We start from the raw sequence: 13,611 nt of genomic DNA on the forward strand, positions 1-13,611 counted from the left end.
ACCTCCCATACGAAGACAGGCTGAGAAAGTTGGGTCTGTTCAGCCTGGAGAAGAGAAGGCTGCGTGGAGACCTCTTAGCAGCCTTCCAGTATCTGAAGGGGGCCTACAGGGATGCTGGTGAGGGAGTATTCATTAGGGATCGTAGTGATAGGACAAGGGGTAACTGATTGAAACTTAAACAGCAGAGGTTTAGACTGGATCTAAGGAAGAAATTCTTTCCTGTTAGGGTGGTGAGGCACTGGAATGGGTTGCCCAGGGAGGTTGTGAATGCTCCATCCCTGTCAGTGTTCAAGACCAGTTTGGATGAAGCCTTGGGTGATATGGTTTAGTGTGAGGTGTCCCTGCCCGTGGCAGGAGGGTTGGAACTAGATGATCTTGAGGTCCTTTCCAATCCTAACTATTCTATGATTCTATGATTTGGTAAAATATACTATTCTCAGACTGAGTCATATTCAAAATTCATGTTGTGAAGTGTTGAAAACTGAAAAGAATCTACTAAATTTTCAGTTGACAATATACTTCCAATTTCTGGTTGTTTACAAACTTTATGGGTGTTTCACCTATAGTGGATTTTTTTTATAGTCAGTCTAATGAAAAGCCACATATTCCAGTAACATGTAAAAAAACCTCCCTGATATATAAAATTTTCTCTATACCAAAAAAAAAAAAATGTTTGGCTTGTGTAACCAAAGAAAAAAAGAAAGCATGTTGGAGCTTGAAGAATGATGTGGATTTGTTTTCATTATTTCTTTCAAAAAACTGTAACAATATCATGGTAGTACCTATGACATCTTGATAGGTGTTGGTTAGACATGTAGTGAAGAAACAACCTCTTTCTCAACTAGCTTATATGTCTTCCTGGGCTTGAAGAAAATAGGTGTAAAGTTAGTCTAAATGATTTAGAGTGCATGTGCATATTTGAGTTTGGTTGAGAAAGTTCTTATACATTTTTTTTTGTCCCTCAAAAGTTTTAAGCTCTCAGTTCTTATGATAGAGCATTCAAAATGCTGAACATATATGATCAGTTTCACAAAGTAAAAATAAAACTTTAAATGTTAATTTATTTCACAAAAGTAGTTTTCTACTGTATAGACCATGGCTGTAAGTAATAACACAGAGACTTACTTTACAGCAAAATCTCATGTAAATGGCAGTTATCAAGTAACTTATGCCTTTCTTTAAATGCATGTGTTTGTTTTCATTAGTGGCAATACTGACCATTTAGAATGAGTAATGGAATAAAGGACCATAAATGGACAATTTAATCTTCCAGTCTGATTTATCTGGATATTTCAATTGTGTCTGTGACAGTCTTAAAATTTTGCTTTTCCTGATATGATGCTTTCCTTTTAGGTTCATGGAGACCAAAATCAAGGAGCAGTTTTCCTTCGTGAATTTACGTTGATTCGGAGAGAAAGTCTTCATGATGATTTCCTATCTGATTTGCTGCATAACCACAAAACAGAAGATCCGGTAGGAATCTTCTATTATCCCAAAATATTTAATCAGAAATGTTTTCAGAAATACAGATTTTTGTGATAGGTCTTTCATTCTCCTTCATCAGTTATGTTAAGTTACAAAACTAGATTTGCTGCATAAAAATGTCACTGGAAAAATATTGGAAATTCCACGTACAAAAAGACTGTTCATGGGATGAGTGTCAAATGCGTTTATTATTTTAAATACAGACTTTTTCAAAATAAATATACATGGGTCTTTTGCTTTCTAATGAAAATTTTTTTCATTCAGAATTTTGGCAGTCTAATTTGCTAGCATTGATTTGCACATGAAAAGTGATCTTTTTCTCATTAAATATGAGTAAAGTTGAATTCACAGGCTATGCAAAAAGAAGTAATACTTTGTAAAGAATTATTTTATAAAATGCACCAGGGAATGTAAGAAATAGGGAAACAATTTTATGAAAAATCTCTTTTCACTCTCTTGTATATATGCCTGGCAAGATATTTTTTTCAGGTCTGAAGTCTTTCATGTCTGTCTAGCAGCTAATTCTCTGATATTTTTAAAGAAAAGAATGTGGATGTAAAGAACTTGGGAGTCATACTTAATCATGTTTTAACATCAAATTAGGCAAGCCAAGTGATTTTAAATTGCAGTAAATATATAGGTCTGGTATTTTCAGGGGTTAATTTATTATTATGTCTAACACACTGTAGTTTAACAGAATTAGTGGTGCATTAGTATCTAATATTACCATGAATGGATGATGTATTTTAGGGATTAAAGTTCAAAATAAAGTCTCTATAGTACAGAAAATAAAAAGGAAAGTGGTTCTAGAATAATTAAATGTTGGCACAGCCATGTTTACTGCCTTTTTAATCAACTTTTTCTCATCACCTCAGAGGGCAATGACTGATGTTACCTTCTTCAGTGACAACAATCATTGCTGGGAGCATGTAGAGCTAAGACTTTGGAAGGATGGGGTGGATGTCTTTTGATAAGTCATGTTGCTCAGATCAAAGAACCCAGTTAACAAAAGGAGTAAGGGTATTAAATAATCCACTGTGTTTGTGCTAATCCATCTGCTCTCAGAGAATTTGTGCTTAGTGCTTTACAACTGCTAAAAGAGATTTCAGATCAGGCAAAACCACCACTTCATTCTACCACTGTGGGTAATTTTATGGCAGTTCAGGATCATATCAAACAACTGCTTTATTGCCAGGAAAATAAAGACTCATTGAACAGAGTGCTGGCCTTTTGCTACCCCCATCCACTCAGCAAGAACATATGGCTGAAATTGTTATTCATTAAAACCATTTATTCTCTGTGGTCCAAAGAAGAAAGTAGCATTTTATTACCAGTTTTGTTTTTTTTTTGGGGACCAGTGAACTGGTAAATTGTTTTTCTGAGTTATGCTGATCTTAGTTTATATGTGCTTGTTTATAAGTGTATTTCACAAAGATCCTGTGTCATTCCTATCATCTTTCTGTGCAACTATGTATATATGAAAACACAACTACACTGAAAGAATATCAGACGGAAAATATCACTTTGCAATCTTCATTAAAGTATGACTTAAAGAACATTTATTCCAACCTAATCTTCTTGTGACAACATCTTCAACCAGAGAAGCACGTACTGTTTTCTCTGTGTTATTGATTCAGTTAGGGAACATGTAGTATGGAAGAACTTGAAGTACCTTTTGTGTATTTTGCCTGAAATATTTTAACTATGCATGGGAAGTCAAGAGTTGTAAGCTGTGTGCTATGAGACTTTATTTCAAAGACAAGCATTTATTTGAGCAAGAGCTTTTCTCTGGCACTTACTCTAAAATTCTGTTTCTTTAATATTAGTAAATTTGTTTACCTAAATTTCTGCTGAAAATGCAGATATTGTTCCTATTTTACAGATACAGACTCAAAGACTCACAGACATTAATGTCAAAAACATCTACTTTTCTTGAGATCAAAAGAGCTTTTGGTTTTTGTAATCAGTTACCACAAAATATATGCTTAATGAGGAAATGCTTACACTACCTGCTTGTGAGATAGTTTTAAGCAATTGTTTGCAAGCTTGTGTGTTAAAGAGTGTAATTTAGCCCAAATATCTTGGTATATGGTAATTAAATAATTAATGCCCAATGAAGAATACAGAACATGATGTCACCATTTTTACTCTACCATAGTGGATACCCTGTTTCAACAACCTGTGGGCTTTATCTTGCTCACTGAAATACCTCACAGAGGTGCTTCCCTTAACTTTCAATTATATTTCCACCCTTGCAACTGATGTGATTGAGCCTTTTACAACTGTAGCCATTGGGTAATACAGTTTCCATTTCAATATAAACAGTAAACCGCAAGTCTCTTAGTGTAGTTCTACCATCATTAACCTTTTTTTTTTGGGGGGGGGGGGGGGGGGGCGGGGGAAATTACTAGAAGCCAGAGAAGATTAATATTTCAGCATTTTCTCAGTTCCTAGATTATGTTGCTTTTCTTTCTTTTTCTGGAAAAAATATTGAAAATAATTCAAGAACTAAGGCAAAATAATTAGAGTATAATGGAGTACATGGATTTAGGCTGCTTAGTTGGAACAAAACTTAAAGTTAAGGAAGTTCCTAGTTTAAAGATCATCTCAAATATTATTCTCCTAGTTTTCTGAGAGTTCCTACTTATGTGCTCCTGAAAGGCAGGGATAATGTTATTTGGGATTCATGAATCCTGAGGCAGCTCTTTAAAGGTAACTAAGAAATTATTTAAAACTTTTACCTAAAAATTCAGAATGGAAGCAAGCCCTGTATATAGTAAAGAAAGTCTAAGATGGGTGTCTAAAACTTTTTTCCTCTGTATCAGTTGATTCTGATATTTACAGTGTACTGCTTAGGCATTGTAAATGGAGGTGATTATTTTCAGAATTGAAATATAATGAATACTTTATTTATGTTATTTCTGAGCCATATATTTTTTTTCCTTTGTACTCAGAAGTATTTGATGTGTATCAATAGAGTTCAGCCTGTTGACTAAGGAATTTCCAAGCTTCTCAACTACAGATCATGTATTTCTAAATGGTTATAAAACAGTGCTGCTGAATCCAGTTCTGAGTTCCCTAGGGATGGGAAATCGTAAGACCACAGGAATTACAGGGCCTGCCCCATGCAACTGCTGGCATGATTGATAAATGCTAAAATGTTTTGATGATAAGAGGGACTCTTTTCTGCCTTCAGACTTACCTTGTGTTCACTCTTTTGTAAAGAACAGATCTCGCTGGTGAGAATTAAGACACTCCTGTGTATGTTGCTGCCAACCCAATTATTTGAAAATACACCTGCCCTGGAAAAAAAACATAAGATTGACTTTAGTTTTGGGAATTGTAATGCAGAATTGTCTTTATTTCTACTTACACACAGGTTTGTAAAAAATGCAGTTTCATAAGTATGTATAAGTATAGTTGCTTACAAGTTTACCATTCCTCATAACTTCATATTTCTGTGTTAGACTGGTGTATATTTCAAGTTCTGCTAGTTTTCTTTCTTTTATTGTATGTGCATATATAATATGTATATGCCAGATACACCTAATTGCACACAGTACCCCTTTATAATGTGCATATGCTTATCTAGATGCCATGTTTGCAACATGAGGCTCAGAAGCATGAAAAAATGTAGAAATTTTAGCAGATGCTCAGTAACAAGTTATCTCAAACAGACTAGAGGAGCAAGCCATAGCTTACTCTTACAGATTTGCTTTTCTGGTGGTCATAATGAGACTTCTGAACAATGGCATGTGATGCTTTAGGATCACAGGCTTTTCGAAAACACCTTTCTTACTTCTCATACAGAGCTTCCTTAGCTGCACTGAATATAGGCACAGAGACTTCGGGATCAACACTGCCTCTTACAGTTGGTAGAGACTCCTTTGCCAGTGCCTCTCAGCATCACTGCAAATGAAAGGGGGATTACTTTTTTTTTTTTCCATTCCCTGTTTACACAAACACAGGCTGCCTCCTGAGGGTGGGGGCTGAAGAATCCAGCCTAGGGAGCTTTGACTATCTAAGGGAGAGGCAGCACATTGGAGGGATTAGAGAATGTTAGAAATGCTTAAACTTTTTCCTTTTTGAGTCACACTAAGCTATGCCAGGGAATTATTCCTAGAAAAATTACACTACTGAAAAATCACTGGCAGGGATTAGAGTCTAAATTTAGTTTATTCACCAAAAGGAAGCCTGTATGCCTACATATTTCTTAACTGTTGTGTGTACCATAATATCCTGGACTGGCTTACTGAGTTGCCTCTGGTCTAGGGCACTGATGAAGGGTTTTGGAAACTAGTGCTCCTGAGCTGTGTTAAGTAGGACACTGCCAATTTAAGTGTCAGCAAAAACCACTGGTGGGTGGATGAGCATACAGTTTACACCGGTGATCAGAAGGCTTGAATTATAACATCTCCACTGGCAGTGGCAGAAAGTCTGTTTCCCTTGCCCTAGGTCTCTTTCCTTTTTTTTTTTTTTTTTTTCTTTTTTATATAAGGATGTTAATGTGATCCTCATCTTGTGGTTGCCATGAAGCTTGTAATGATGGTATTCAAGAGTATAAACTTTTAGAAGTGACTTTGTATGAGCATTCCTGTAGATGAAGCTCATGTGTTTCCATGGTCATCCAAAGAAATCAGCAACTGAGGTTGTAGATGGTGCTAAAGCCTGTGCATGGTCAGAATCAAGTGTCTGCTTGCAGAACTGTTTTGCAGCATTTACTCTGCTCCTAATATCTACATTTGAATGGTAACTCCTTGAAAAGCTGTGAATGAATCAGAGTAAATCCTAAATTGCTCTTCCTCAATTGCAGTATCATGAAGCACAATATGGTTTCAATAATCAGTTGCCACATACTGAATTGTTAAATCTGGATGAATACGCTTTATCTTTTAATTAACATTCCATAATTGTCTTATTAAATCTTTATTTGAAGATCACATTCAGTTTTGTTCTCGTATACTTTTCATGGCTTCCATCCCTTACTTGTAGCTTTCAGATTAGTACTGCAGGCCTGTATCCAAGTATATTGGCAGTAATCCATAATGCCTTATAACAAGATGTTTGTAAGTCTTATCATACTATATTTTATGCAGACTTTTGGAAAGCAAGCAGCAAAAGATTATTGGTAGAGTCTAAACAGTGAGTTTATCAGAAATATTCTGCTGCAAGTTATAGAGCATATGATATCTAGCCTTCAAATTACTATCTTCTGTAATACGTTTTCTGCTAAACAGAGGCTGTTGCTGGATTCTGCTTTCAGAATAAGCACACTGAATTCTTGCATCACCTTGTATGTCCTTTTATGCCTACAATGTCTTATCCATACAGTATTAATTATTTATCATTCTGCAGAGAGACTACTATTTGAATGGGAAGCTCTTTCTATTCCTTGTATTTTTTTGCTCATTCTTACCTATCTCCTTCAGTAGCAATGATATTTGTTCTTTCTTGTTCCTTAGGCTAAATAGTGTGGACACTGGAACAATCTTCTTTTTTTGAATATGATAGGTATATTTTATCGTTCCTGTTTATGTTGAAGATTAGAATGAATCTGCAAAAAGACCAAAAGATAGTAAGGTTTGGACAAGAAGGAGAGGTGGGATATCATCCCCATAAATTTATTTTTCAGTACAGTACTTACTCCTGAGAAACCTTTATTATGCAAAGGTGAGTTTTCCCTTTGTTGTAGTGGATCACAGAAATAAATCTCTTGACCACTCCATGTGTTCTGAATTCAGGTTTTAGATGCTGTATTCCTTGCTCGTTGTACAGCTTCTGGACTAAGACCTGGATGAAGAATTTTATTGAGAATTTCTGGGGAGCAAAGGATGGGTTCAATGTGGTCTAAGTCCTCAGAGCCAGTTGCTTCACTTGCCACTGAAAAATCTACATGCAAACTTCTACATGAGGAGAATTTTTACTTTTTACCCATTCTATGGGAAAAAAATCTGTTGCATTTTTGTGTTGCAGGAAAGGTACGATGTAACTTTTATTCCTGCATGCATCACTGACCAGTTGTGTTATCTTCATCAGGGATAAACTTTTTTTTGCCTTCAGTTCTCTATGATTTAAACTAGAATTGTGATAAAATAAGCTGTGGAAAGATTTGTCATCTTTTTACATTAGTCTGGACTTTATATATGAATCTTAAACAAATGGATAGATATTTTTAAATAAAGAAATGTGCCTAAGGACCTGCAAGTGATATTACATACTCTGTGTCTATTTAGAAACCACAGTGGTTGATGTATGGTAAAGTAGGTTTCACAGATTTTGGAATAGGTGTGTATAATTTTTTCTATCTTTGGTTTCAACCTACAGAGAAGAAAATATGGGAGTGTTACATTCCAAAACAACTTTGTTAGAACAGCATATGTTCTTGAGGACATAGCTGCCATCCAAGGTAACCTTGGTAGAAACTTGCCAACAGGAACATCTTTCCAGGGAAGGCAGAACTCTGTGGGATGCAGGCTAGGAGCAACTTGGGATGATGGCCCTGATGGGTAGCAAGCTAAGCAGCACCCACCCACATAAGTCAGCAGCAATGAGGGACAGCATTGTCTGGGGATTTGAGCACAAGGCAGGCCTGAGACCCAAGGAAGGGATTTTCTCCTCTACACTGTGTTCATCAGACCACATTGCTCTGCATGCAGAGAAGACACCAACAAACTGGCAGGAGGTGAAGGGAAACTGTCAAGGCAGTGGCACTGGAGACCTTGCCCTACAAGGAGAGGCTGCAAAACCAGGGCTGGTTCAGCTCCTACGGAGTTTCATGCCTGGACAGTGAATCTTTGAGCAGCCTAGTTTTCAACCCTTTGTTAAGCCTACTTTGGACAGGGGCTGGAGCTGTAGACCTCTGCAGGCACCTGCCAGCCTGTCTGAGTACATGGCTCTCTTATTTTTGCAGAGAGCAAAGTGTAATTAGCCATGCTTTGGGCTGATTTATAGCATGCATGATTCTATGATCTATGATTCTATGTAGCACTGGAGTGATCCAATCCAAAGATGGGACAGGCACATCTGCTGTGGGAAACCTGTTCCAGTGTCTCATCACCCACATAGCAAAGTATTAGAAGTATTTCTACCTATTTACTGTGCAAGATTCTTTAAGACTTGTAATACAAATACATGCTCTTAATTGTTCTTAGGTCTTTTCTTATGGTTCTTCATACAATTAATGCTTGTTAAGAACAGAGTAATTTTAAATTTCCTAAATGGTTAAAATAACAGTTTGAAAACATAGATATAAATAATCATCTTTATAGCTGTTGATTTTAAGTATCTATATATAGACATAAATTTATATGGCAGTAAATATATTTTTATACTGCTGGACACAAATGTAATATAAATATTACAACTATCTATCCCCAATATGTGTTTTCGGGTATATTTTAAGTGTAATTATCTTTCAGCTACAGAAGAGATAATAATATGGAGTTAGAGCATACTACTGACTTAATGAAGCAAATCGCAAATTAAAAAAAAATTCCAAAAGCATATGTCCATTACATGAAGCAATTAATAGATGTCCTGGAACTTACCATTATGGATTCTAGGGTATTCCAATTATGAAAAAAACAAAAGCCAAAAAAAACCCAGCCTACCAACAACCAAACCAAACAGCTAATTATGGACAATCTTTTGCTTTCTTTTTGTTGCCATTTTTAAGGATGTAGTTAAATGGCTTGTGGATCTTTATTTTTTCCTGAAAGACATTGTCTATGATAATAAGAAGTACTTCTGATACTGTCCTCATTGAGGCCTAAAGTAAAATACATTGCCTATTGGATGGTAATGGTTGCAGAGCACTATCAGGTTGACAGCATTTCAGTTAAGAAAGCTGATTGGAGAAGAGGAATTTGTCCTTGACTTTTACCTGAGTTTTTCAGAAAATAAAGCTATCTTACTCTCTCGTGAAAGTCTATACAGATGTATGGTTATAAACATATTGTTCCTAATCATTACATGAATAATAATAATACGAAACTATTGGGAATACAGACTGAAATTATCACCACTTAATTTTTTTTACATTGATGTTAGTCAGAAGCAGGTTGAAATAAATAAACAGTAAAGAAAAACAAGCATTTCTTTTATTATTAGCCTCTCTATCAATCATTTCTTCCTCATTTTACTCTAATTCTTAAGTCCTTAAAAATTTTTATTTTTTTTTTTTCTCTCTGGATATGTCTGGATTCTACTTCTATTTCTTCTCTTTCCCTTCTTAAGAGATCGCCTATTTCTGCGGGTTGTAAATAAAGTGGGATCTGTGTTAACCAAGTCTTGCCAGTTTCCACATCTGTTTTTTTCTAATCATTTTTGTGTTAAATTTTATTTCCTTAATGCCTATCCTATAGTTTATCTCTGCAAATTCTGTATAGGTTCCAAGTAAAGACAAGGATATTTGAGTATAATCTCCTGTGAGGCTTCTGCATGCCAAAAGCACCTGTCACTTCCTTTAGAGCAACCTATCTTCAAATTTAGTGTGTGAAGATAACAAAAAGGAAAGACGAAAAGAAATCTATGAATGGAACATACCCCTGTGGCAGGGAACATCATCCTTTAATTAATTTTATATGCCTCTCAGGACCCACCAAAGTTCTATTTATGCTGTTTGTTCTGCTGCTTTTAGTGTGAGGTTATTCCAAAGTTTTATTGCTTTGATAGTTAAAAATACTATTTTCAACTTTGCTTATGTTATGTTTCATGTTTATCTTACAAAAGAAATGTGATCAAGCTACCCTGCCAGATATTTTTATATGTTTTTAAACTTCTTGATTTTGTGGGATGGAGAGATAGCTTTCTGCCTTCTGACTTAAGCTACTGACTTCTTTGTTGCATGGTTGCTTTCCTTTCCATGTCTTGAGTATCATGAGCCCTGTTCCTAGTTTTAAGTTTGTCCTCATATTCAATATCACCTTTCTTTATGGGGAAAAGAAAATATCTTTACATGATTTCCAAGCAGTATATAAACACTCTTTAATCTCAAACTCCTCCTCACTGCAGAACTGTCATTTTAGTTTTGCTTTTCCTATGTGTATTTCATCATATTTATTCATATGATTATATTATAGGCTTTGGCTATAGATCCTTTTCAGATTTTCTTCGCAAAGATTAATGGGTAGAGCACAATGTCTATTTTTTCATGAGACTATTTTCTATAATAAGTTTTGCAATTTCTCTACCTAAATTACCAGATTTAAAATAGCAATTCCTCTTACAGGTTTAGTGACTCTCTGAGTGGCTGCATCCAGAAATCTCAATATCCTGTTCTTAGTAGCTATCTGTATTTGGACAGTGCCGCGGAATGGACTCAGTCAGAGATCAGTGTGATCAGACAAAAAGCCATTTATTGCAAAGCATTAACTCCTTATATACTATTGCTTACACACACCTATAGCAATTTGGAATATCATGATTGGATACTTGTCTTGAAGACCCTTAGTGACTAACATATAATTGGTTAAGCACAGGTGTGAGAACTTGACCTCGAACACTTGCCAACAGTCCACAGTTCTCGTAAGTCAGTGAATTACAGCTTCTTCTTATCATGCTTGCTTAAGCTTCCTCTGGCCTCCCACAGCCTTGTTGTATCTCTCGGAGTTATTCAGAGCTCATGTACCAAATATCCATTCTCCTGTGAGAACACTGTCTCCACAGGATAGATAGCTTTCCGTAGTGACATGATTCCTGTTAGTTCCTCTAGTAACACTGCAGAACTTCATTTCCAAAACCAATCCCTGATTGTTCCTACCTGGGAACATTTTGATCTGAGCTAATGTCTTAAGACTCTATATTCCTTCTTATTCATTTAGAGGCTACCTTGACCATGTGATGTTTGTGTGAACAATTTTAACAAATTCAAACAAATTTCAGCAAAAGGAAGTGTTCCAGGGTAAGATTTGCAGATGACAGTGACCTGAAAGTCAGAGAAGGCAGCTTGATGTCATCAATATATTGTGTATGTATGTTTCCTTTTATTCTTGTCTTTGCAGTATGTATAATACTTTCCAGCAGCTATATTCCAGTCATAATTGCAGGTCCCAAGGGTGGGATTCCTCCATCCTTCAAAGTCTGTTTCTCATCTGCATCAGAAACTGTGTCCCATCTTATTATACTGCCTGGTATCCTCGCTCAAGTGTGTGTTTCATCCTTCCACATCAGGCTACAGTTTCATGTGATCGTGTGAATTCTGCTCCTACCTGTACTGGTACACTTTTATTCCTTGTCATTCTTTGTCCATCATTGTGTTGCCATTTGCCTATTTCTTTTATCCTTTTCTATATCACAGTCGAGTAAGGAACACATGTGTCAAATGTCCCACGTCGTCATAGTGTCTGACCCTAGATCTGATGGATGGTTTGCCTTCTGAGGAGGAACAAAAAAAAAAATAGCATGATATACACTAGATATCAGACCATCACACAGATTCTGTCTCAACAGTGGAAATGTTGGGAGCTTAATGGAAGTAGCAGAAATCAGAAAGCAGAAAAAAAATTCTAGACTTATTGCAACTTCTGAAGTTATATTAGAAACACTGTGTTGATCCAGTTTCAAGTTAATCCTGCTGGTTTTCCACATGTGTCATCTTCAGGATAAACAATGCAATAAAATCAAACTTGTTCATTATTATTACAGTAATTTGCCAAGTGCTTTTCTAAGGAAGTGAGTGAACAGCACATTAATGACCGAAATAGCAATTCAAGTGTATAATGTCTTAATAATACATATCAGTTGCCATCTTCAATGTTCAATAGGCTTTTTTTTCAGAAAACATAAAACATATCATAAGACAAAAAAACCCCACAGTTTCTATTGTCTAGAAGACATTTTCTTTACAACTTTATCAACAGTATATACATTTTTCACTGATGAGCAGCGCAATACATAAAATGATGGAAGATATTTAACATCAAAAATTAATTGGAAAAGAAGTTTGGGGATTTCAGAACCATGCTTGGAAAAGGTTTTAGAATAACCTTTAAAAAAATAAATTACAATTTTCTCGAAGTTTTGAAACTATAAAATGACAAGTCCATTTTACGTCAGGTGACTTTTATAAAAGATCATATTACACTGGTTTGGTTTTTAACTGTAATTTTATTATCCTGAGGTTTTTTATTTGTTTGATATAAAAAATATGCATTTCTGAATACAGTCTGTGCAAAGAAGTGTGACTTTCCATTACTGGTTTTATTGTCTACTGGTTGCTGCTGCGTGTTCATGAAGGGGTTCAAGTGAAAATCGCATTGCAGGAATCTTTTTCCCTTTCCACCTCTCTAGAGAAACGCAGTGTCATAACTGACTGTGTGAAATGATATATGGTGTGAATTGCCCTCTGAGCTGCAGAGAAGCTGAGTGCTTTAGGGATGCATAACTGGGTAATAATGGAGATTAATGAAGATAGATGGAGTAAAAAAGACTGCTGTCTTAAGAAAGTATTTAAAAAATGTGCCATCAAACTGAGAAATGAATAGTCTTAATGTTGAAAAGAAAGGGAAAAAAAAACAAAACTAGAAAAAAAATGAGCAATGCTGAGAAGCAGCTGTCTTAAGGAATGTTTTTTAAAGCACTGGTGATCAAGAAACTCTGGATATTAGACAGGGAGATGCTACATTAGATTATCTTATCAATCCCACATCCACAGCAGGAAATTAGATTCTTTGCTGCTTCGTTCAGCATACTGTTAAATATTTTACCCAGCCTAGTTTTAAATGGCTTAAGCAATGAATATGGGGAATTCCTTGTTACTTTTCTGCCTGACTTATGTGGAACTTAAGCACAAATGATCAAATTCCAAAAGGTGTTCAATGCCCTGAAGGAATATCTGGGTAAAGAGCAGTGAATACTGTGTAGAAGTGCCTAATGATGAGGCTGGTGATAACGGAGTATGAACATGCTAATGCATGAAATCAGACCTCTCAGCAATGAATTCAAAAGCCAGCAGAGAATGCTGGTACATTTGTAACCTGCAGTTCAGAAGGCAGCCCCGATAAAGGAGTCTTGATGGAACTTGAATCTTCAGTCTTGGGGAACATGCTCATGCTTGTGCAATTGTGTCCTCATTCTGTAGAAATCAGAATCACTCCCTGAATGTGCTTTTGTGAAGAAACTGCAGAA

This window comes from Melopsittacus undulatus, chromosome Z (assembly GCF_012275295.1).
Source record: "Melopsittacus undulatus isolate bMelUnd1 chromosome Z, bMelUnd1.mat.Z, whole genome shotgun sequence".
NCBI classification, from domain to species: domain Eukaryota; kingdom Metazoa; phylum Chordata; class Aves; order Psittaciformes; family Psittaculidae; genus Melopsittacus; species Melopsittacus undulatus.